The following is a 27530-nucleotide window of genomic DNA, read 5'->3' on the forward strand; positions in this document are numbered from 1 at the left end:
CATAACCAAGCAGATACACCACAGATTCAATCATGATTTTTCATGTACTTTAATAAGAAATTTAAGAAGCGGAATATTAATTCTCATACAAACAGGTAGCACATTGCTGTGAAGCATAACCAGCTTTGTTCTAAAATTATCTTGTGTAAATATTCTGTGTACACCTCCCAGCCAGCCATTTGGAGAGATTTTGATGTAACTACAGTATACAGCATGGATTCATTTAAAGTCACACCCAACACTTTTGGTAGAAAATTCAGTCACACCTCAAACCCAGCTCCGTGAGAAAATCTCACAGAGAGAAATGCCACACATGCATATGCCAAACCAGTATATAAAAAATGGACACAAAACCAGACAGCAAAAAGGTCAGCATGGGGTACAAATGAATTTATCCATAAGTAGTTCCTCATCACAAGGGAGTACCGTCAGATCAACTTGCCGTTTTATTGCATCAGAATATAATGATCATTTTCCCTTAACATTTTTACCTAGCTGTATGCGTTCAATTAGAAGCCACTAAGGCAACATTACAGAAGTTGATTAAATAGTACTGATAAATATGCCCAGGCACTGAAAATTTCATTATTCATAATGTTTGTTAGAATGACCCCCAGCACAGCTTTCATCCAAGGTAAGTGTCACTCATCCCACTGCCTCCCGCACATGCTCCAAGAGCAGCAATAACTGGTGACTATAGCACACAGGCAGACCGCATGCTGCCTACCCCTCTCTCTGAAGGTTGGAAAGTTTCATGGCATTAATGCAGGATGCGTTGCTTCGCTCTAGTGCCAGGCAATTGTCTTGAGCATATTAATTGAAACAATGATTCAAACTCAAAAGATTGATATTTTGTACAAATCTCCATTAAAAAAATAAAAAAAAGTAAGTAGATGCCTACACTTCCCTTAAAGATAGAGAAGAAAACTGCAATAGAATCTTACACTGTCCAGCTTGTTTCAAGATTTTGACACGATGTACTGCAGCTCTGTTTGCAGCACTGTGACTTGTCCTCCCTCTGGCAATCAGCCATGATATAATGAAGAGACTAGAATCTTTCTGACTATTACTTCAAAAAGTGGTTGGACAATAACCTAATTAAATGTCTGCTGCCCATCTATCTTCACATTACAAAAACTGAGCACATTTCACGTATGAAAAAAAAAAATTGTTTTGTTCTTCCTCCCTATTTGGTAGATTCCGAAAGATTCCAAATGAAAGAGAGATAAAAAAGCGTGTACAAGTATATGTGTGTGCCTATATTCTATGTGAATGAAACTATGGCCAGTTGGTGTGTGTACGTGTGCACGCAGAGCAGCTGACATGAGTTCCCAAACTGCAGATCAGACTTGGCTGCATTGCAAGATCATATGATACAGCACATGCAGATGGAAAAGTCTGATTAGATTTTTTGGAACTTTGTTCTCCTTTAAGCACCTGAATAAAGGAGCCAAAGCTCCAAAAGTGCTCAGCAGCAAGTGGATTACATTTTTTGTAGGCACTGCTAGATGCTTAGAACTTTCAGGCAAGACAAAGCAGAGCCAATATGCAATCACTTTCACCATCTGGTGCAACAGCAGTTGGCTCAACAGTGAATAATAATTATTACAACAAAATTCAAAACTACAATGCATATATAAACACTGGCTAACATGGCTTCCTCTGTGGACACTATCAATACCTAGCATAAGTTCTAACCACCTAACCATGCAGTTGAGGTTGCAGAAAGCTGCCCATTTCCATAGATCCTCTCAGAATCAGCATTTCGCACAAAATAGTACTTCCTCTACCATTGGCCTTTACACAGCCTAAGGCTGACCTGTGCCTATTCAAGTATAGTCATAAACCCTTGGAAATAAGAAGGGCACTGAGTCACTGAAAGAAAAAAAAAAAAAAAGTTCCAACCAAAAATATCTAAAGGTTATCTTTTCTGGATAAAACTTTTCTTCAACTATCAAGGGCAGAAAAAAACAGGAAGGGAAGACAGGTGTTTCTTTCAACAGCCTTACCAAAGAGAAGGAAGAAGCAAAAAGACTTGCACAGGTACAAACACCAGCCCTTCCCATTTCTCTTATGCCTTGAGAGCCACAACTCCACTTGAATACAGCAATTCACCTCCCTGTGCTCAGATTACTCCCAGCAGAACAGAAAAACAGTATCTCCTTATGCAGAAAAGACTAGGCAGCTCAGATGCCTACGACAAGAAGGTCAACAAAAGCACACAGGGAGATTTGATTGTGCTCTCTTAAATTTACCATTTCAAAATATATAAATCACTTTATTCACTTTTAGCTTACCTTTGGACCAAAACACTATGCCTACATTAGTTCAAAAACAGACCTGTAAAAGAAATCAGCTGGATTAGTTAAGAATTTAATGTTCATATATACACATTGTATGTTAAGTGTTTCACTAAGCCCTTTTTCTAATCAAGTCACCTCGTCTGAAAAGCTCTTAATAGATAGATAACATCTTTTTTTTTCTTCTTCATTTTAGTTTTATTAGAAAGAAATCCACTTTCTGTGATTCCAAGCTTCTTCAAAATGCAAGCTAAAATGTTGATAATCAAAAGACCTGCTTCAGCTCAGAAGCCCTGGTCTACAACAAGATACAACCAGTGATGCTGCTTTTCATGGAACAGATTCAAAGATCTGAGCTACTGCTATTATTCAGATCAGAATAAATTGCAAACCCCATCACCTCACTTCCTTTTTTTTTTTTTTTTTTTAAAAAAAAAAAAAACTGTGTTTAAAAATACACATCCTTCCTCTCAGCTTCACGGCTTTCATAACCTGTACGTTCCTATGCCCCTCAGAAAAGCCAGTAGAAAGCCCATTAGGATAAGGAACATTACAATTACTTTTACATTTATTTCACAATCAAACCTAGCAACACTGCAATAATGGCATTCACAATATGGTCCTACAACATTTGAAACAGAGGTCACGTTCCAGCCTCAAAATTCATTTGCTGCATGAATATTGGCAAAGTTGACTGAATTTAACATATCTGTTTGGGCCAAGAGTACTTGGAAATCCTCCCATCTTCAGGGGCCTCCCAAACACCTGCAGAAAATAAAAGCAGCTAGGATAGAAAGACTGTAGATATACAGGGAGCCCAAATTTCCTTTTCAATTTCTTAAAGAAGAGCTTATTTTCACATATTGAGCACCACAGTCCTTCAACTTTCAAAGCACTTTTTATTTCAAACTTTAAAATGAGTTGTGGGAGACAGAGGCCATAAACCGAAGGGACACCCTTTCTCACACTAAACTATTCTGAAGACTATTGTCTGAAACACCATAGTCTTTGGTGACAGAGCAAGGAGGGGCTACCTTTTGCTGAATTCCACCTGAGTTTGCAATATGGTCAACCAGCATGGCTGAGCTAAACAAAGAGCCTTCTGCTGCTGGAACTGATGGACTACTCCCCCTCCACTCAAACTTTGTCCACTCTTCAGGCCAACTCTGATGCTTCACAAGCCAGATATGAGCAACAGATGAATTGTCTCTCATCTGTGCAAGTCAACTCACCAGCCAGGCTCAGAGGATGACCAAAAACACACCTAGACCAATGACTGCCCTTCCAACGGCAGGAAGCACACAGCTAATCCTAGGGCATCTTGACTGCATCTTGAGCCAGGCTGGAGAAGGGAAAGTAATATTCATTTCCACACAACTACAAGGAGACCACCTACAGCCTAACATCTACAATGCTGTCTGACTCCAGAATGTTTTGTGCTGACATAAAATAATTACAGTTCTGCCATCTCATATTTCTTCAATTCTGGGGCACAGGTCTGAGATCTTTTGCTTCCATACTAGTTAAAGTTTGAAAGGTTAAACCTCAGCACCTAAGATTGAATGTTGACTGAGAATTATTAAACTATGTTGCACTGTTCTTTAGTAAACACAGGAAAAATGCTGCCACTTAAAGTGCTTGCTGTTTGGAGTATAATGAATAACTTAAATGGAAACGAGAAAACAAAAATCTATTGACATTCTTCACAGAGACTTTCCATTATTTGTTACATATTTTGACACCTTGCACTGAACAAGTAACAATTTTTCTCCCATCCTTTCAGATGCTTATCTTCTTTATGTACCACTGTTACAATATTAATAGGAAGTATATCATCTCAGCTCTTTATTACTTAAGGGGAGGAGAAAAAAATGACAGACTCAGGCCAAGTTTCAGTCACACAATTAACATGTAGTAATCTCCACCATCCTTGGCTACCTCCCAGCTCTTGGGCTGATCCTTCATCATCTGCTTGTGAAGACAAAAATGTCCAGAGTGATCTTGAGCGACATCTATTATGTTGGTACTTTTTCCCCATGTCAGCACAACACTTTCATTCCACAGGGTGCAGTGAAATCTTCCCCACGCCACAAAATCTCACAATTTGGAAGAACTGTCATTTGCCAGGCACGGGGCCCAGCCCTTGGAACAAATGAGGCCTGTCCAAACTTAGTGATATATTCTGTCTTCCCAACTCCCTGAACCCCAGCTAGCCCATCTATCAAAAGATGAAAGGATGTGAGCTTATTGCTGCTACAGGAAATAAGTAGTATAACCATTAAATGCCACATTTTATCTCAGAAAGTTTCCAGATTTCTTTTTTTTTTAGCTGAGTTATTCAAAATCGTAAACACAGTATATCTGAAAAGAACAGCATAGTCAGTTTCAGCTAAGACCTACACTTTCTCCACTTATATCTCCTCTTCAGGCTTAAGTCAAATACTGTTAGTAAGCCACACCCTTCAAAAACAAGAATTAGCCAGATTGGTTACAATACACATTGCAGATAAGTAACTGAAGGAAGTGAGTTTCTAGATCCAGTTGTTCTGGGCAGGACACAAAGAGAGGTCAGGGAGGGGACTCAGATATCATGTCACAGAAGGAAAAGGAAAAAAAAAAAAAAGAACAATCAGATGATCTGGGTCAGTAAGTCTGAGATTAGCAAGGGAAGAGAGAGGAAAGGACCATGAAGAGACAGGAGGTCAGGAACGAACAGTGGACAGAATAAACTCAACATGGAAAGGCTGTAAAAGTAGAGTGGCCTACCTTAGCAAGAAAAATCAAGGACCAAGATAGGGATGAAAAATACTGGGAGATGTTGAAGTATTAAACATTCTTACTGGTATTTATTGGTATCAAACAAAAAACAGCCTGTGATCACAGAGTCGCAGAATGACCTGGAACTCAAGGATCATCAAGCTCCAACCTCCTGCCACAGGCAGGGCCACCCATCTCCCCATTTAATACTAGACCAGGCTGCCCAGGGACACATCCAACCTGGCCTTGAACACCTCCAGGGACGGGGCATTCACAGCCTCTCTGGGCAGCTGTTCCAGCACCTTACCACTCCCTTGGTAAAGAACTTCCCTCTGACATCCAGCCTAAATCTTCCCTCCTTCAACTTAAAACCATTTCCCTTTGTCCTGCCATTATTTACCCTTGTAAAAAGTTGGCTCACCTCCTGTTTACAGGCTTTTTTTAGGTACTGAAAGGCTGCAATGAGGTCACTCCACAGCCTTCTCTTCTCCAGGCTGAACAAGCCCACTCCCTCAGCCTGTCTTCATAGGGGAGGTGCTCCAGACCCCTGATCATCTTTGTGGTTCTCCCCTGGACCTTCTCCAACAGCTCCCTGTCCTTCTTGTACTGGGTCTCCAGACTTGGACACAGTACTCCAGATAGGGCCACACAAAAGCAGAGTCAAGGGGGGACAATCACCTCCCTGTCCCTGCTGGCCACCCCTCTTCTGATGGAGCACAGGATACCATTTGCTTTCTGAGCTGCAAGAGCAGACTGCTGGCTCATGTTAAATTTTTCATCCATCAGGACCCCCAGGTCCTTCTCCACAAGGCTACTCTCAAGGACTGCTCCTTCCAGTCTGTATATATGCCTGGGATTTTTCCAGACCACATGCAAAACTTTGCACTTTGCTCATTAGATTCACCTGTGCCCACCTTTCAAGTCTGTTGAGATCCCTCTGAATGGTGTCCATTCAACTGCATCAACCGCATCACTCAGCTTGGTGCCAATATAGCAAAGCCCACATGAACGCTTATTGGAAACCACTTCCAGCCTCCATCGTTCCTCTCCTTAACCCTGAAATACACCACCATGTTCTGATCCACCTCAAAGCTGGCTCACACAGCAACAAATGACTCTTTAGCATACAAGTCTGCATTACAGGTCACCTTTCAGACAAAGATACATTCGCTTTATTTTAGTGGCTATTGGAAGGTTGATATGTTAAAATATTGAATTTTGTGATAAGAGGCAGAGAACTAGGGAAATAGAACAGAGTTTAATGAGTACAGCAGTCAGCTGTGAAACTGGAAAAACAAACCTTTAACGTAAACTCCTTTGATCCTAAATCTTGTAAGTCTAAACGCGTCACGTTGAACAATCACATGACTAGAAAATATCAGGGTTTCAAAACCAAGATAAAAAAGGTTTGTCAAATTGGCAGAGTCAGAAAGCACAGATTTAAAACAATATTGTCAGGAGTCTTCATTTTTTTAAGCATTTTCTAGTTTAAGATTTGAAAAAAAAAAAATCCAAAAACACAACAACAACAAAACATGACAATGAACAAAATGACCTGGCATCAGGAAAACGTTCCTCAGCATGGAAAATGCTTTCATGTTCATTCTGAACATTCTTTCATGTTCATTTCTTTTCATGTTCATCAGAAATACTTCTCAAAACAGTCTCTAGAGTTATGCAAGATCTTCCATCCCATTGCATTAGTTTCCTGTCAGTGTTCTTTAAAATAATCCTTAATTACTTATTCTTTCTTTTCACATCTTTTTCTTTCATTAGTATCTACATAATCATCAACCACATACAGCTTCTATGATTGTAACAATTTCTCTGTCACATCTGTACTGCTTTTTGCTCAATGGGGTGCTTAAGAATGTTGCATAAATTACCAAAAAAAATAAAATTATAAATAGTGTAACATACAGACATTCGTAGATTTCAAAGATTCTCATAAAGCTTGGAGAGGCTGCAGAATAGGAACTTACATGTCTTTAGCAGAAATTCACACCAATTTTGATTGAAATGTGATGCTGATAGAGTGGTTTGGAAAAGCAATTCAAATTTGAAGTGTCACAGATGGAACAAATCCAGGTCTGTGATGACATGTCCTATTCCCACTTGGTATCAAACAGAGCAAGCTGTGCCAGAACGGCTTGTGTGGACGTGCTCAGTGCTTGGAAAGGAGCATTCCTACGGTCAGACTGGGATGCTGGGGTTGAAAAAGCAGTAGATAGAGAATGATAACAGAGACCTGTGTCAACTGTACACCAAAGCAAAAAAGAAATTAAAAAAAATTTAAAATATGAAAAAAAAAAGTTCAAATAATTAATCTCTTAATTAACAACACACAGCCTGGTACATGCAGGAGAAGAAACTGTCACCAAGTTCTTGCAGCCACTATTAAGAAAGTAGTCTGACCTAGTCCAGCACTTGACTAAATTTCTACAAACATTGAAATAAAGGTCTGGTGCTAGAAGGGATTGTTTAATTGATTACAGTTTAAACTTGTAATCAGGATCAGATATTTTTTGCTACAGAAAATATTGTTCATTAATCCGTGGTTTTCAGCCCAAGCAAGCACATATTTAGAAACTACCAAAGTTATCCAGAGGTATCCTTAAAAAAAATAGCTTCCCTACAGCTGTGAAAATGTGCTAACTTTTCCAAATGACAAAGCAGCAGCCAAGGTTTCTGATTATCCAGAGGACACAGAACCTGCCTGACACCAAGCTGGTGATTAATGTTTGCATCCTCATGACTTCATCACCCTTTCTTTCAGAGGGACTGACCTTTAATTTCTGATAAAGATTGCTTCCAAGCTTCTGAAACCAGCACAGTGTTACTGATAAGAATGAATTCCATTTGTATTCTCAAGAATATTATGGCTAACCTGGAGAGGGCAACTAAGTACAAAAAATGCCACTTCAGGTTCTTCTGCTATCCCATTTGAAGGTCCAAAGAAATTTGGTGGCCTGCCACCAATTAAGTTACAACAACAAGCGGTCCTTTGCAATAAACATACCGAGAGCAGCCAGCCAACAGCTTTGAAGTGTCCCTCCTGGGCACAAAAACACATCTCAGCAGGGAGCAGTGACCCCTGCCAAACTCAAGCTGACCACTTGTACTTCAAATTCCTGCTTCCACTCCTGGTCTGTCAGCTGATGCTGGAACTCAGATGTGTTGCATGCTTCAGCCCAACAGCCAATGCTCAAAGCTCCTTCAGTTTCAATTGGTAGCCTTATGCTACTGCTCTGTCCTTGCCAGCACCACTTGTGTGCAGCCCTGCTCCCATCCCACACTCCTGTTTGGCTGGACTGGCTGTGGAAGGGGCATGTCATACAGGTGGGTGCCGACTTGGATGACACTGGGGCTTACAAGGGAGAGAACAATGCAATTGCTAAGGATCAATCTTCAATCTGTTCATCCAGCCATGATTACAAAGTCACATCTGCTAACTTCCCTTGGGTGCCCCCTGTGTTTTCCAAGCATCCAGCTTACAGGTGGGATGTAAATTAAACTATCATGAGGCAGACATAAGAACTGCAGATTAGATTTTCCACTTTTAGAATTAAACACAAGTTTTCTAATTTGCAATCTCTTGATCTTGATTTTCTTCCATGGCTTGTTTTTGAAGCGCTAGAGTAATAGAAACAGTAATTGAGCACAAAAAGCACTAAATGACATTAAAATCTCCAAACAACATATGATTTTAGGCATGTAGGTAGAGCAGAAGTGAACAGCCTAAGCTCCTACGTAACAATCCCAATTCACCATCTGCCCAAAGAAACAAAAGACATGTGTGACAAAGAACCCATCTATGTAATCATTCCAGAACAGTTTTTACTTCATGGCCTCCAAGCTGGCCAACAAGCACAAAGGGGAAGGAAAAAAAAAAAAAAAAAACGACACAAGACTTGTAGGCATGGTAGAGTGGTGTTAACTCAAAGCTGGCACTGCACTGAACTGAAAAGCTGCACTGCTTTCATAGAACCATTCAATTGTTTGAGTTGGAAGAGACCTTTAAAGGCCAACTGTAATGAACACGGACAGTCTGGAGCCAACTCTCTGACAGCCAGCTTCAACCAAACACAACAAGCTTAATTCTGCCTTTAGGAGAGTTATCAGAGCACATTCAGAAGCGCAACAGGACACTAGGGAAGAAAGCAGCAGCATCTCTGTCTTGTCATACAAAATATCCATATATATATATATATATATATATATATAAATAATTATTACTTTAAAGTACCAGACTGAGTTTGATGAAGTTGGACAAAACAATATAACAGTTTTTATGTGTTAGCAGGGTAGTTCTCGAAGCATCTTTCACAAACTGCCCTCAGCCTCAGAATTATATTAGTGCAAATGAACTCTGCTGCAAAATATCCAAATTGTTATCTTCCTCTGCTTTTGTAATGATTTCATATGAATTTTTAAGAGAGTTGGATCATGCTGATGCACTTAAGTCCAAGTGAATTTATAGTCAAGTAAGAGCACAACAGCCACTCTCTCTGTTTGATATTCCACCTATGAACAAGCTGTAGTATTTCATTCACGTTCCATAACAAATGAACACATGGAGATAGTAGGTGTAAAATACTCTAAACTTACACACAGTATCAAATCAACCCAAAACGTGTTTCTTTGGCTGAGTACCTTTGGGGTAAGTAACACAACACCAAATTTCAGAACAGTGTGGAACAAGAGATCAGTGCCAACTAGCAAAGAAATTATTAACATATGTAGTACAGCTCGAGCAATGTAGCGTAAACTGCTAAAACTGCAGAATTATAATGAAGAACGCAGATGGTATTTGATGACAAAAATAAATGAAAGCAACTCACACGCCTTGTTAAAAACAGTCTATATTAGCTTATAATTTGTTTAGCAACAAATCGTGTTCTGTCCCTTGCAAACAAAGAACTTATGATCAAAATATAAGTTAATAAGTGCACAAATAATGCTATGACTATGTTTGTTAAAAAGCAGACTTTGTCTCAAAAATTTCATACGCATGTCCCTGGGGAACAGTTCCATACACACTCAAAGAGACAGTAGACCAGGCTTAAAGATGAGTAGAGTACTCTTTTTCTAGCCCATTCAAAAATAAAGAATTATATCTTTGAAAGCTGTTGAGAAAAAGAAAGGCTTCTCTCAACATTTATCTTCATGTACAGTGGAATATAAAGAATTGATAATAAACACTGGTGGGCATAGAGCTGATGGAGTTACAGAACTTTAGAATAAGTCAGGTACAAAGGTATAGTATACAGTTAAAAATGCAGCAAGTTATTGTGCATTCTTGGGAAAAAAAATATTTTATTCTGAAAGACTATCTTCCACAACCCCAAGGCAGAAAATCTGTTTTCTATAGGAATTATATTTAATCTGTAATTAAGCTTTTAAGCATCAAGAGTCAGTGACCTTTTCATCTCTATAATAAAGTACGGCAAAGTAGTGATTTGATGCGAGTTTCTCCTACTCACTCCTTTTACCAGCATCATTCACAGCTTCTAATGCAAATCAGATGATAACAGCACAATTCTGAATAACACAAAAGTTAGGCGTGTCTTTTTCAACTTTTGTTCATTACAAAAGAAGTTAGCTCAAATCCAGGACTCCAGCTCCCAGCAGAAAAAGCCTCCTATTACCAGTCCCTTTGCTGCTCAACAGTTGACAGCCAGTGGTTGCAACATTAAGGTGATCCAGGTAGAATCCCGAATTACAAGAACGGATCACTCTGCTGCCACAGCTCCTGCTGCAGCTGGGTCACAGTATCCCCAACACCCTCACATGCTGTGATGCAGAGCTCCCTACATATAAAATGACTTTGGAAGTTCAGCATTAAGCTTAAGGTACCAGAGTACTTAGGCTCAAGAATAATTTTATCTCTGTTGAATTTCTTTTGCACTGATCATACCACCAAGAAAAAAAAAAAGCAAAAGGATGCTCTTATTATAGTTTCCAGAAAAGTTGCCGGACTAAAACAAGGCTGCAGCAGGGCCAAAGGAATGGAAACAAAGGCTAACTAAAGGCTGCAGAAGGGCAAGATTGAGGGGAAACATAGCATAAAGCAAGGGCTCCGCAGGACCAAAGCAAGGGCAAACAAACACCAAAGCAAGAGTAAATGAAGGCGGTAAAGATGAATTTGTAGGGCAAATTTCTAACCAGTACATCTAGAAAAGTTGTACCTTTAACTGAAATGATCACTGCAAAATAACTCTGATTAGTTTATTTAATAATTTATTTAATTGTAGACTTGACTAGAAGTTATTTTTCATCTAGCAGTCAGGATTAGCCATGTTTTTTCATATAGTTACGTTAACTTTATAAAACGTGAACTTATGTCATTCAAAGCTCATCCCATAATCCCTTAATTTATTGATCAACATACACTTAGCTTCAAGTACAAATACTGGTATTCATTATTCAGCACTGAAAATTCACATCTGAAGGTAAGAAGCATCACAGGATTGTGTAATAACTTAAGAACATCTACACACTTCTAGCAACACGTAGGACACATGATAACCCCAACAGAGCCTCTGAAAATAATTGCATGTACAGAAATGTAAGAATTAAGCCAGAGAAACTGAGAACAAAAATAACATGGTTGAATAATGCAAGAAATACTTCTTTATAATTTTCAAGTAGATCCAGAACTGAGCTTATCATATATTTTACACAGACGAATATACCATATTGCAAAGAAACTTTTATCAACTTGTAAGAACTTTATTGTTCTTAAAAGTCAATCTCTGGTGCTTTAATCCTCAACTAGTCCCTCAAAAGGACTATTTCCAGAATAAAATATTTTTAAAATATTTGTGCTCTGCTTTATCAGAAGCTGTTTCACATAGCACAATAATGCTACCACTTTAAAATTATCACCACACCATGGAACATCTGCAAAGCTATGTAAGACCTGTTGGAAGTCAGACCACTTCCTACAGGCCATGTTGTAACTCTGCAAACAGTTTTTGCTAAGATACCTAAGCCAGAACAGAAGCAAAGAAAAAGTGTTGAGAATTCCATAAAAAGACACTGTCACAAAATATAGCAAAATATATTATGGTATCTAAAAACTCAAGCTCCAAAATAGACTCCCACTGCCACAGCAGTGCAGCAGGCTCCAGGCCATCAAAACAGCAAGTCCCCAATTGCCATGGTGATGCCACAGGAGCTGCAGCCAAGCACAGCACCACATGCAGGGATGGCATGGGCTGACCTCAGATGCCCACTGAGCACAAATCTGCTCCAAGGCTAACATGAAAAACTACAGTAAACGTGCTCAGAGCTGACATAAAACATCAACTATATGTGCATGGGCACAGAGCAAATATATCCAAACAGTATCCAAAGCCTCCTGCCAACCAGTGCCTGCATGGATCCAGCCCCAGATATTTATGGTTAGTAGGTATTGACATATACTTACTGCTTACAGAAAATATCAATGCTTGGAGCCCAGCTTTACATCACTAAATCATCAGCAGAATCGGGCACCAACATCGACAGCTTCAGCAGAGAAGAAAAAGAACTGATAACTTCACAATAAACAATTTGCCTCTGAATAAACTGGTAATACCTATAAGCATTGGAGAAAAAAATTTTAAAAATAATAATCACACAGGCCAAATCGTTTCATCGCTTCTTTAATTTTACATGGAAATGTACTCTATATCTCAAATCTGGTTTATGTTGTGTCCTCATGATGATCTAGCGGATGCTAAATCAAGTTCTAATATGTAGCTGCACTCTCTTAATAACTTCTACAGGTTGTGTTCTAGGACAAGAGCCAGTGGCTAATAATCTTCCCATTATTGATTCTTCCTAGATGGAATGGAAACTCATTTACTTGGCCTTTTGACACACGAAGACCCTGTCTTGCTTATTACAAATACATAACTATACATGTAGTTTGGAGTTTGTGTAGTAGAAGGCATTTAGGAGGATGCCTTCACTGGCATGGATTTGTTTTTTACCACAGTAATTCTCTCTAAGGAGAAGGAAATAGGTAATAAAATATAGCTTCAAAGATGACATGTATGGCATTGGCAGGCAAAAAAGAGAACACATCATGACCTGCTAGCCACTAACTTCCCACCATTTCCATAGGACTGACCAGCTCAGATCACAAGCCAGAATACATTCAAAAATCCCACTGCGTGCCCAGGCCAAGACACCAGGGACTAACACATTTTCTTCCATTGAGAACCGTAGACCACAAAAGTTTAACGGTTTAGAAATGCACAAAGAACTGATGAGGAGGATTTTCAGGGACACAAGATCTTTTAGGTGACAAATTGAAGATAAAGGGTGTACCACTTCAGTAGCTAGACAATTCATTTTAGACAGTATGAAAAAGATCTCTCTTCCTGTATAATAGTAAAGTGGAAATTACAGATCTGTGTGTCACTTCCCTCCCCTGGTATCAATGCTAAAATGATATAATGGAAGAAACCCAGGTTTTTGAGATCACAGTTAGCTTCATCAAAGAAGTATTTAACAGAAGTGCTTCATGTCCTCTTCTTCTGCTGTTCGCCAACATTTTAAAAATGTATTCTAGAGGAACAAACATTTACCTAGATGTACCATTTCGCATATCTGTTAGAGAACAAATGCAATTCATCTTACTCTCCTTTTTATTATTAATTGGTAAGACTTCAAGGATATCTTTATTTTACCCCAGTACCAATCTGATTAATGAATGCAAACCTTTCACCTTTCAATTGCATAATAAATTCTGACTGCTTCGTGAAACTGATTAAGCCTGTCATACCCCTGTCCACGGATAACATAAAACGCATGTTTGGTACAGAACCAATTATCTTTTACTGATGAAGGAGGCATTATTTCTGCCTTTGCTTCCCCTCTCTCCCTCCCTTTCTTTTTATACCTGCCAAGTCCTCTTGCTGACATCTTTCTACTGCAGAACAGTGAAAAGCAAATAATGAAACAAATATTCTCATGTTTTCAAGATTCAAACAAGAGTATTGCCTTGGGTTAATTCTCTACAGGATATTTCTGTCAAGTATTGGAAGACCTCAAGAATATACAGTTTCAGATATTCAGCTACTCCATAAAACACGCTGGAAGATGCCAAATAAAACAAATATGGTTGTAACAGACGGGGTTGACCTCAGGATGTGCTACTCAGGCCTCATAAAAATACAGCATTAAGAAGGACATGCAGCCCACATAAAGAAGGAATTTGACAAGATCTCCATCAGTCCAACTTAACCAACCTATGTTTTGTTGATTCTGTGATAGTGACAACAAACAAGTAGCACTCACTCAGGGCACAGTGAGCAACCGAAGGGGAACTGGAAAATACTGGCAACACAGAGGGGAAAGGTAGATGCAGTATACTGCTCTTTCCCAACATAATTAAATGCTTGTCCAGTAGAAGAACATAGAAATCATAGGATGATCCTGAAGAAATAATTTTCGTTCTCTGTTCTATTAAGTAGGTTTGTAAAAGAGCTGGAACCATCAGCTCCAAGCAAGTAATGAGCACCGTGCCTCGTCTATGGGAGAGTGACTATATTTGCATTCAACACAATTAAAACATAAACAGCCATGTGTTATTTGGCAAACAGAACGCATTTTTTTCCCCACTACTGGGTATTATCAAACGTCAAAGAGATCCCATGGAGCCAAAACAACAAGTGCTAATAATAAAATAAAATCTACTTATGCCTTCAAGAGCGTACGGATCTAAAGATAAACTTGGATGACAAGATCACATGCAAAAGTTAAAGCAGAAACATTTCCAGTTCTTTTTCCAAGAAGACACTCATGCAAAAAATGAATGGTTTTTCATGTTTGTTTGGGTTTTTTTTTTCTTTGTTCTGTTTAGGGTCCATTTTTTCTTGTAAAATGTTTGGGAAGAGGAAGTTTTCAAATGTGCAGATGTTTGTGATCACACGCTAGCAGCCTGCTGAGAAACATAACTGGTATCAAGAATGAAGTTATTCAGTCATTCGCAAATCGCTGTTCAAAACTGTTGCTCTCAGTCACAGAGGTGATTAATGGAGTCCAGCAATGACACAGACTACCCCCTGCCCTTGCAAGCTCTTTGATCTTAATGCACTTAAGCTACTGAAGTAAACAAACCAATCTGGGTGTTCAGTTAGCTCATTGTCTCATTAAAAATTATTTGGCTAGACAAGTGGTAAAAGAATATTGCACATGTCCCCAGATTCAATTTGGCATTCTGTAATCATAGCAGCAATTACATTTGGAAAAAGTCAAGAAATTAACAGTGGCAGAAAATGCTCAACCTTTCATTACGGACTTTCATGTGCAATGAAGTTAATATCTTCTAATCACCAGAGTATAGCAAAAATGTTCCTGTGTGTTTCAAAGAGGCCCCCGGTAACTACAGACAGTAGGCAGAAGTCTCAACGTTGGCAAATTTTATGTTCAAAACATAACAACATGTTGTCTCTCTCAGCTAGGAGACCTGCAGACTACAACTTCAACATCCCTCAAGAACACCCTAGTGTCAGGTGTCAGACTGCACTTGGCATTTCATGCAGGCACAAGTGTTTCTTGCATGTTTTATGATTGAGACTGCAAGTCTGGACGTAGCAAATCATAGTACCAGGGCTAAGGCATTTTACTTCTTTATTTAAATGCCCAATGCCCTGCAATGGCTTTAGCTCAGCTTAAATAAAAAACATGAAATCACAATACCTGCAAACTGTGCGTATACTCAGAAATAGAGTGACTACCATGGGGGGCATGGAGAGAAGTCGCATTGTTGGTACCTAGATATGGCTTAGACAGGCTGACAGCAATCTGCTGTACAAGAAGCATAGCAGGGAGCACCAACCAGGGTGTGGACCAATGACCACTTTAATTCCTTTTAAAGGGTACTGTGTATCACAGCTATGTACCATGTTGGACTGTCCCACAGTAACCGGGGCATCCCACAGTGTTATTGCCGATTGCTGTTATCATTGTCACAGAGTGCAGAAAGGAAAAAAAAAAAAAATTAAGTGGCATCACGTAAAGTGGAGCTGACAGCTTGCCACCTTTGCTTTTATAAAATGTCACTGTCCACATACTTCACAATATATCAAAGGCTGCTTTCAATCCTTCACGCTAGTTACCAGAGCCTCATCTTTCATCACATTCCTCCTGACAAATTAATACCAACCTCCCATATCTTATGAATGAGAGCAACGTATGTTTCCTACATATCATGATCAGCCTCTCTGCTCTTAACTGACTCCAAACCCATCTCCTAACACCCTTCTCCTTTCTGACCACTCATCATAATCTTTATTTTCATTTTCTCAGATGAGAATTTTTAGTAAGTGTTCTACACTTACTGACAGCACTGTAACCTGACGTAAACTTTGAAAAGCTTGTTTAAATTTAACACAACACAAGACAGAAGAAAAGAATACTTTTCTTTGGTTGCACAACACAGTCATCACCCAAGAAGTGCAATAACAGTACCATTTCCATACTGACATAGAAATAATCCACTCCAAACGCAAAGCTCTGGTGTGACAGGACATCTTAGTAGATGATGTTACCATCTGGTAAATTCTCAGCAGATGGATGATCTGCGAGACCAAAGGCATGCAAAAGTGATGAGTCAAAAATAGCTGAGCAAATAAGGAAAATACTTATTCTGTGCATCAATTCCGAAATTGAAGGGGTAAGAAAACAAAACAAGCAAATAGTAATAACAATAATGAAAGCTGTAGTCAACTTACCTTCAGAAACAATTTCATTCACTACAAAAAGGCCAAAGGTTAGCCCCAGCCACTACTGTTATATGGTTTTAGTAAAGACTTTTGCCACCACTCCCCGTTCACCCACTGTAGACCCTAGAACACAGGAGAACCTATCGCCTCTGGGCTGCAAAATTCAATATGTGGTAACTTTAACCATCTTAATCTCCCCTAAGCTTACTTCTAACTCTAACTTACTGTATAGTCAATGAATATAAAGATGTCATAATTATGAAATAAACAAGGGAGTTTGGCAAAGCAGATTATAATAACAAAAAGAGAATAGATAGAAAGCTCACCTGTGCCCTGGGCTCACTGCAAAACTCCAGAGGAGGGATCTCCAGAACAGATCCTTTCCCACTGGTAGTCAGCTCTTAAATGGGTCTAGGAGAGGTGGAGCCAGGCTCCACCCCTTCCAGCAGCGCAGGTGAATTGCCTTCACCTGTGCTTCTGTGGCTGTTTCATTGCTCGCCTCAGGTGATCAATCAGAGGTTCAGACCATGGTGCAGCAGTTCCCATACACCTACCAACAGACCAACTCCCTTGTTGCATTTATAGCGCAAAGAAACATGGAAGTTCTTAAGGAAAAATAACCATACATTTCCAGCAAGAAGTACCTGCACATTGAATTGGTCCTAAAAGCAAAGTGAAATATAAGAAAATTATATTGACTTGCTAATATATTACAAAAAGCATTTACGGTTTTAGTAGGCTCCTTTTCAGCTTTTAAGTTTTATGTCCTACTTTCTGGTCTATTAAAAGAATTCTTTGCTTTTTAATTTTAATTATCTTCTCTTTACCCTTTCTTCGTTTTTCAGCACAACGGGATATTATTACTCCTTGTGGGAAATGCTCTGTGATAAATAGACACGACCACTGCTTTAAAGCTGTATTTAATTCCTCTTAAATTCCTCTCTCAGAAGCAGCTTGCCATTGAGCACCTACTCTTTTTGAAGGAGCTTCACACATAAATCCAATTTCAGGAATCAAAACCAAGAGCATTAACTGCTGCCATAAAAACCGGACTTTGCAACATAGTGAAGCGATAGATACCAAAATGTATAAATCAAAGAATATTAGGATGTTATAATCACAAAATAAACAAGAGAGTTAGGCAAAGTAGACTATGATAACAAAAGAGAATAAATAGAAGGTTTACCCCTATTCTGGGCTCACCCACAAAAGCCAGCAGAGGCGATCTCCAGAAGAGATCCTTCCCCCCGGTAGCCAGCTCTTAAATGGGTCTAGGAGGGGTAGAGTCAGGCTCCATCCCTTCCGGCAGCACAGGTGAATTGCCTTCACCTGTGCTCCTCTGGCTGACTCATTGCTCACCTCAGGTGATCAATCAGAGGTTCAGGCCATGATTCAGCAGTTCCTATACACAAAATTTGGAAAATCTGAAGCCCTGTGGATTTGTGTGCCACTTCCCATACAATTTTCTCATTCGAACTCTACGAAACATCATTTTGTTTAATGCAAAGGACAAAGGAAAGCAGGCACACAGCTTTTTAGCAAAGGCTTCTTTGTTAAAGCTGTTCGTACTACTAGCAGATGCAGCTTCTTATAATGTCACTCAAGCTGAAGCTCTGTCAGATAAAAATCTTCCCCAGTCTGTTACCTGTCCAAAGTTGAGAAATTTCATTGTTTTCAATTATGTTTTGTGGAAAGTGGATAAGGGTGATCTGACAGTGTCAAGATAACAGAAAACTGTTTAGAAGTCAATAAATGCTGTTAATGATTTCTATGTCTGATAGCTAAAATTGGCATTTCAGCCTCCTAACAAAGTCAGGGAACTACAGAGAACTCAGTAAGGCATCAGATAAAGAATAAAAGCTCCCTACTGCTCAGTCAATAGCCATCCTGAAATGAAAAAAGCAGGATGGGCAGTTTTCTGAAGACAATGCAGGTGTTAATTGTACAAGAAAATAGCTAAAAATCATAGTTTGCTCTTCTCTCTACAGTGTTTGTGGGTTTTTTAATTTGTTTTAAACAAAAACCTCATCTTTCATCTTTATCTTGGGCAGCAAGATCTTGCATCATCCCATGTTTCCAAACGTCTCCCAAGCTGTTTGTCAATCTGTCCTAAAATGCCACGTTTTGAAGATCTAGCCATGTTTTCTACTTCACTAGAAAGGCTATGGTTGTCACCTTAGTAAGCCAAAGCCTTTCTGAACTTCCAAATTTAAAATGTTTTTTAAAATATTTAGGTTGCCACTAAGAAGAGCTTGAAAATATCATCAGGATTTTTTCCTTATGTCAGAATATTAGCAGCTTTAAAGTATTTATTCATTGTTGTTATTTTTATGTTTAAGCTCATGCAACTTGGATACCGCTGACCTATTTATCCATAGGGACCTTCCACTGAAGCAGTGGAGGATTTGTCAACTGCATGTAGAAATTTATTTCTCTTGCTTGACAAGACAAAGTCAATGTAGGCCTTTATTTTTTAATATGATTACGATAATTTTTTTTCTATATTTGCATGCCTTCATTACTGGTATTATATTAAGATACCGAGTATAATTTTGCTAGATCCCTCAACGCAGTACTCAGTTTTCCCCAAAATTAATTCTGTACTGCATGCTTTCTTAGAAGGCTCCTTTTGGTGCTTGCATCTACTGTTTATCTGCAGATGTAAAATTAAAAACACACATACACTTGGCTAGTGAATTAGATCTGCAGAACTCACCTCCACTTCAAGCTAATGCACTAAGTTATGTTCTGGTGAATGCTCTTCTAACGCCATTCAATTCCACAGTAGTACAGCTCTCACATACATTCTTTTGAGATGCCCCTACTAAAGGCATGCTACAGTCAGATTTATTTTGATCAGGAAAGGCCCACTTTTCTTTATGAAATCCCTTATCTTATTAAGTGTTCCTGCAATAGCAGAGCTATATAATTAAAATAAAATAAAATAAAATAAAATAAATCTAAACTTAAGCTATCAAATTCACTGAGCTGTAGGACTTCCATTTCTACAAGGACTAAAAGCATTCAAAACTTCATAGCTCATAGAAGAAGAGAAACCAGTAAAGGTGTCCTTGTCAACTCATCCCTTTATTGTGTGGTATCACTGCCGTTACAGGTGCAGCCTAGCACCACACTCTCAAATCACTTCCCCTTTCCTAAGGGATGCTTTACAAAGACAGAAAAAGAGAAGAAAGAGAACTCCGCCCTGAAGACCCACATTTTGAAAAGCTATATGACAACATCAGGAGAGATAAAAACAAGATGACTTCAACACACTCACTTTTACCACTTTTATGGCTTTTTTTCTTCTGCTATCAAAATACAAGTGTCTCTCAGATCCCATCACTATTTCAAAGCCTACCAGTGACCTACTTAGGCAAATAAACAGAAAGAACCCCTGCCACTAATCTTTGGACAAATTACATTTCTGCCTTACCCTTTGTACTTGTTATACCACTGTGTCTGTACCCATAGATTGGTTTCTCTGTAGCAGTGAATATTACATCTAAAAATTAAACCTCTTCACGATATGATTATCTAAACTACCAGCAGTGAAACTGAGTGAAAATATTAAATATCCTTTAATTTAAGGTTGGAGAATACTTTATTCCTCAAGAAGTCACTAAAATTCATGCAAGTGTTCAGTTGTGGAGAACTGTAATAAACTGTACTTAAAAGAGTGTGAAGAAAGCAACAAAGATCTGCAGACAAATTTGAAAAAACAGAATAGAAATCTCTCCTCATTCTTAAAAGTAATGAGTTTGAAAGCCAGAAACTGCTATTCTTAGCAATGACCTCAAAAAATTATAGGACTTCTTAAGATACTCTGAATTCCACAAGTGATGGCAACATGTAGTTAAAACATTATCCAAATAAAATGAAATAAGATAAAATAAAATAAAAAAAATAATAATAATTTTCTTTGTAGATATTCTAAAGAGGATAATTAGCCTTATACACACACACAGTTAGGTTGTCTTTCTTGTAGCCCCCTCCAGACACATGTATATATATATATACACATATTGAGAGGGAGTTACATGTCTGCTTTGGGTGAGTTTTGTTGTTGTTTGTTTTGGGTTTTTTGTTTTTAATAAAAGAACAGCCTATACTTAACAAACCAGAAGAAAATCTTGCCTTACTTGTTCAGGTCATTTCAATGGATTTTAAAGAAACCTTCTGCTCAGACTCCTTGAAAGTCCTTAAGAAATCTTATTCCATCAGTATTTCCAGAAAGGCACAGGAGAACACAGGACAATGAAATGGAAAAGCCAGTACAAACTTTCCCCATAAAACTAATCTGAACCTAATGCAATTTGCATAAATGTTCACACAATTAATCAAACCGTAATAATAGAGTTCTGCTTTCCCTTAAGCCTTACCTTCCCCTGATGCAAGGAACAGCAGTTTTCCCCAAGCTTATTTGGCCAAAGCCTATCATAATGCTGCAAGTAAGATAGTATGATGTGAAACAAATCACTCACAACCCTGACGATTGAGTGTGTGTTTGTACATTATCAGAAATACATCACGATCTACGTCTACTGTCAGCTGCACCCCACTGGCATTCTGCCCTGGCTTCCATTCAGGACTGGAGCTCCCTACATGGGACCTTGCTGGCCAGCACCTTGCCTTAATGCCTATGAAATGCACTACATGTTTTGATGCCCTATAAAGAACAACAGTAATCAAAGTCAGTCAGTTTTGCTTAAAACCATAAAATAAGTTCAGTCCTCCTTGAGCAACAGAGGGTGTTGAATACTGTTAGCTCTTCTGAGCACCTGCAATATCATACCCAGGATACACTGCTAATTTTAGAGTGCTGGATGCATGCCACCATAGGATAAGTTATTTTTACTGAGTCTTGATGTGTCCATCCCACTGCACATCTCCACTTCTAAAGTGCTACTGTAAGGTTATTAAAGTTTCCAGTTACCATTTGGCTTAAAACTGCAATCTACTACAAAGCTCTTCGGATAAACTCTTCCTCATATTCTGAAGATCTTCACACAATATAACTAAAATGAATATCTGGAAACAGTATAACTAGCAGAAGTCAGCTGTGGTATACATTGTTTCCTCCTCTCCCAAAGTCTTTCTCACCAAAACCACAAATAATAGTATTTAACTATTATTCCTGCTACTTTCAGTTCAATTAACAAAAAAAAAGCTGCACAGAAACAGCTTTCACCTTACAGGCTGACTCTTTCAGTAGTCTATTCTATACTGATTGCAACTGTGTCTCTTTTTTTTTTTTTAATTTTTATTTTTTGATAAAAGCAATAAAGAAACACGGTGATAACTTCATCAGTATATTTCACATAAAAACATGGATGTTGGGAAATTCCATTAACCAAGTTTTAATTTAGACCTAAAAGTCTCCGAGTAAAATGAACAATGCAGTTTTCCATAAGCATTTATACTACAGAGCTGCTGTCTTGCTTTCCCAAGGAGACAATACTGACCAAGCTATCAGGACAGAAAATTTGGGACAAGCTTTAGCAATGAGGATTTAAGATTTCTACCCTTCTGCTCACATGTACTTCTTCCCTTACTTACCACTTTTCAACAGGTAGACTGGGACTGAACAGAGAATTCTCTCCTGTTGTGATGGATTTCTGCACATTTTTAATCACAGGGATTTAAATGAGAGCACGGTACTTGGCATGCATCCGTGTGCAAACAATAAGACATCCTCTGCCAAAATCTCCAGTGAAGACAATCTCAATAGACAGAAGGAAATGTCAGCCAGAAACAGTTGCGTGAAGCATAAAAACCCATGAGAAGAAAAAAAGTATTTATTTATTAAATTAAAGACCAATTTTTCCATTCTAATACTTCTGATCTGTTTTTATGGGTTTTCTCAGGTATGCTTAATTAAAACCAGTCATCAACACCAACTTTGTTCAGAAGAGCAATTAATGAATATGGCATAGAGCAGCTTAGCCCTGGAGGAGACTCTGACATTTGTTCACAGTGAAGACTGTTCATTAATTGCTCCCCTTGTTCTCAGCCTCTTAATGATATTTTTGACACAACACTACAACTCAATGTGACTTATTCTTCACAGCCAGAGACATCTGCACTATGTTACATTAATAAATCTACCTTTGAAAGATTTTCAAAAAGTTATTTAAAGACGCAGAGAAAAAATAGGTCTGGATGAACTAATAAAAGAATAAAAAAGCTGTACTGTCATTCTTATTATTATCTCCAAGTATGCTTTATATTACAGATAATTTAAGCAAATATTTTTTGTTCTATATTTACTGTAATTAATGAAACTTGGGAAGAAATTCACAGCACTGTCCCAGCCTATTTAAACTACGCTCCCATACGACACTGAACCATAAGGCTTCATAGGTCTTCAGATCCTAAGCCCTCAGATGATTTTCAATTGCTTTTAGTAAAAACAATTACTTTAATGTTTAGAATAGAATGCAGAGAGTCTAGCTCTGGGTTACAAAGGATCTACAGCAAACTAAAGCTCTCTCTATAAGAGTTAAAACAAGGTTATTGGCATTTTACACTGACTTCTGGAACCCAAAAGGGGTAATCAAAGCCATCACATAAAACAAAAAAAGTACTAAGAGTGCACTGTATAGATTTTAAAAAGCCATGTGTTTATCTTTGTAATATGTCCATAACTTCAGCTGATCCTTGTAGCTGCTGGAGTCCTGCTGCAACACATGGAACCATTCACAGAAGAAACACGAACAAGTTGCATGGGAAGTTCATGCCTGGAGTGCAGCTTAAGGCCCTGTACATGAAAAGGCCTTCAACATGCAAATGAAAACAGCGTCCACCCTCAGAGCTGGTGACATTACTCCAATTATCCTGACCTGGTTTTTTTTGAGATTCGGTTTCTGTAATTCAGATTATGTAGCAATTCCTACTGCCTGCCAATTATTTGCATCAACACTGCCATTGAGTTTCATGTATTTATGTGTAAGAAACTCCATTTTAAGCCTTCCATTAGCTAATTTTATGCTCTTTTAAACTCAAGAGCTACAGTAGAAGCAGACACAGTTAGAAGCAACCCAGTTTCACAGTCTACCTGAAAAGGAGTTGGAGCTTGTGAGGAGCCAGGGCGAGCTGAAAGAACTCAGAGCAACTCTGTGAGATAGTGGGTGCAGAATACACATGCATGGCAACAGAAAGAAAGGTTTTCAGGTTTGCATTTGCCCTCTCCTGTCTACTGGCTCCCACCACATTGCTCTCTTACAACAGAAGGCTCTGGTTTCCTCTGAAGTTTTCCATTCACACCCAACACATCCTCTCTCCTACTTTCTCTCCCACCTTTTATTTCTAGCAGCTGTTCCTCCCCTTTTGCCCCATTCCTATCTCCTTATCTTTACTCATTGAGAGAGTCATTAAAAACAAAAACAATACAAAAAACACCCACCCATCAACAGCTGCTCTTCTCTGCACTGAGCTTCAGAACATAAAAGCAGACAACAGCACAGGTGCAGGCAGGCTCCTGTCAGCTCCTGCCTGTCTGGAGCCCAGCAGCCACAAAGTGGTCAGTATGGGCTATGGGAATGCCAGAAAGGTGACCTAATATAGCTTGGATATGACAGAGGTAGCGTGCTGCTCAGCACACCACCTCCTGATTGCTGAATGTGCAGAGGACTTGCTCTCAGAAGCAATTTTACCTGCTCAGACACCTGTTTGCTGACTTACTATAGAGAGAAAACGGGAAAAAGTAATTCCACCTAGTGCAAAATTCACAGCAGGCTCACCACCCTTGATGGATCAGTCAGAGAGGGATCCTCAAACAACACTAGCATTGCCATTCAGACCTTTTTATTTCTATACATACAAGAATCACCTGAGCATCTACAGAATCATTTCTTTATTAATAAATTTGCGCACAAATTCCCCATTAATCGAGTGCAGGAGTACTCTGGCATCCCTTCCCTTAGGCACTGCCCTGCATACACAGATCTGGCAGAATAAGCCAAATTATTAAGTAAAACAAGGGATATTCAGACTTTTTTTTTTTTTTTTTTTTTTTTTTTTTTTTTTGCCTTAAGACACACAGAAAGTGAAAAGGAACTCTACAGAGTGCAGAAGCTCATTTCATTAATATTGCTAAATATATAATATATAGTAAAAGTTGGATAACAAACACTGTAGAGCACATATTTCCAATTTTATTTGGACCATGAACCACTGTCCTTGGCAACTTTCAATATTCCACTCCCTCTATTAGCATCATGCAACCCTGTCACTTTCTAATTGAAAGCCCAATGAAAGCAACACACTGCTGTAGATTATCTCAAATAACATATTGGGATCTATTGATCACACTTTTAGAACTACTTCTGAGAGAACAAGAATGGGAATAACCTAAAGGATTTAGGAGGTAAAACATAACTGTACTTAAATCTCACTCAATTAGATGGACTTCATCTGCAGTATCCTTACTATCCTTACTGCATATCCTTACTGCAGTAAGAACACGTGGCAACATACACCAAATCAGAGGCAAACTGCAGGGAATTGCTCACACTCTAGAAAGTGTTCATCAGCTTTCAGGAAGAAAAAAAAAAAGTATATTACAAGTTTAAACTTTTAAGTACATTCCTATTATTGTAGTCCAATTAATTTGGCCATGTTTGTGGTCTGTCTACATTAATACAGCTTAATAATTTAGCAGAATCCTACTGTTTTAATTATCTCTTCTGAACCCAACAAAATCACATCACGATCTGCCTTTACAAGATCTCACTATAGCCATTGTGAACTATTAATTTAAATTACATTTCTTTTATTCATTTCTATCCTATTGTCAAGCTTAAGGGTATTCCATTCCACCCTGAAGTCCAGCTTGCCAGATGAAAGAAATTTATGAATTTTAGATAGTACACATAATCAATATTTGATGCCAACATTTCTTTGCTCTTCAAAGACATGAACTCTTCAGAGCTCAGATTAAAATTATCAACTAGCAGAGCAGTGTTCTGATCTCTATTTCAATTCACTTTGTCTTTTGGCACAGTCACTGGACTGAAGCTGACCAGCTTTTCCCTGCAATAAGACTCGTTCATCCTTCCACCACAGTTTCTATATGGGATGATATTGCAGACCTTTGATTCCAGAAAAAAATGGGAGTGCATGATCTAGGCAAGATACTGTGTGACAAACTGGAACAAACCATAAAAATTTGTGAGGGAAATGTATGCATGCGTGTGTATGCAAAGAGAGACGTATCCACAGGCACATAAAGGCACACCATATATATAGCAACTGGAAGTAAGGTTAATCTTGATCATGTAAGAAGCATCTAAGAAGTATCTGCAAATGTTGTTTGCAAAGATCTAAGAAATTATGAACATCACAGATTTATAATTAACATACTATTTACAAACAATACATAGGTTTTACTGCCAGGCAGCATTATTACAATCCACAGTCATCTAACTAGAATAATTTTGGTCACCAAGCCTCATCCAACAATTCCCCCTTAGAAGTTATTACTCGAATAGTTTTGGCTATCACACTGCTGACTTATTAAAATACATTTTCACACATATCTAAAGTACCAATAACACTCTAACTTTGCTATATAGGCACTATACTTAATCATCCTTGGATGTGTCAGAAAATTGACAAAACTAAAGACACCATGTGAAGGACACAGGCAGCTTCTAGTCAACAGAAACAAGAGAGGAAGGTGGCAAGCTAGCATTTCCTTCTTACCTCACAGCACACTGCATAAGGCACCAGGAACCTTGTGCATCAAAGGTTCTGAACAGAGCATTTCCCATGCCTCATTACTTGGTGTCCTGAAGTGCACTTGAACTCACTGGAAGTGGCCACTCCACACAAGTACAGATTATCTTGAACAAAGGAGACTTTGTAGTCATATTGGGGTGAGAAAGACACATTTCCACTCATCTTTGAACAGCCAGGGCCTGGCTCCAGAAAAACTGCTAGAGACAAGTTGATGGAACAGCTTTTTCTAATGAAGCGCTCCTGGGACCAAGAGAAAAGAAATACAGTAATCAAATTAAATCATGTCTAAAGGATATGTATTGGGAACTACCACTGCATAAAGAAGCTACAGGAAACAGCATTTCACAAGATGCTAATAGCTTATTCACACACCAGTTACCATGCCAAGGCTGAAGAGATCATCAGCCTGCTCTGCTCATCACTTCTTCACCATTAGCTGCCTACAGGAACACTCCCAAATCCTTTTCAGCCACAGTATGACAAGTAAACCTGAACAATATAATACTAAGTCTTGTTAACTCAAATCCTTATGACTCAGTCACAAAAGTAAGGTTATCATAAGCATTTCAGTACACATAAACATAATACTTGTAATATTAGTAAAACAAGGATGCAGATCAACATAGCTGCTACACTGAGCTCAAAGGTTTTTTCTTCTCTTAACATTTTGGGAGACAGAGTGGAATTAAAAGTACCTAACAGATAACACGAACAATCTTCAGAAACAGCCAGATGATTTTTCTGGAGATTGCTCATCTCCCTTACCAGCTATCTATAGACATGAAACACAGAAACACTCTTTTTCACATAAAGATTGATTTAAGGAAAACACTTTTTTCTTACTTGGAAGCAAGAACATTCAACACATTATCCATAATTTCTTATACTGCTTAGAAAGTTTTAGTCATCATGAAGCAAGACTGAAACAAGGGACTGAATGTACTACAGAGCAATGCCTCCCACAATGCAGGAAGCAAGCAAGGGAAGAAAAAAACACTTCAAAAAGCAAACA

At 38.6% G+C, this 27530-nt stretch overlaps 1 protein-coding gene across 6 annotated transcripts in view; it reads right to left on the bottom strand.

The window, feature by feature from the left end:
* The window catches only part of SEMA5A (semaphorin 5A), a 315938-nt gene that overhangs the window by 280875 nt on the left and 7533 nt on the right, over nucleotides 1-27530 (bottom strand). For 3 of the 6 annotated variants that reach the window (XM_042809110.1, XM_042809117.1, XM_042809116.1), the window contains exon 3: nucleotides 26483-26758. The exons of the other annotated variants lie outside the window; for them this stretch is intronic. The gene's annotated coding sequence lies outside the window, so the exon portion shown is untranslated. The remainder of the gene's footprint in view (nucleotides 1-26482; nucleotides 26759-27530) is intronic. 6 annotated transcript variants of the gene reach the window in all.

Source organism: Centrocercus urophasianus, unplaced genomic scaffold (genome assembly GCF_019232065.1).
Source record: "Centrocercus urophasianus isolate 14NV4802_14NV808 unplaced genomic scaffold, USGS_Curo_1.0 seq_11, whole genome shotgun sequence".
NCBI lineage: Eukaryota > Metazoa > Chordata > Aves > Galliformes > Phasianidae > Centrocercus > Centrocercus urophasianus.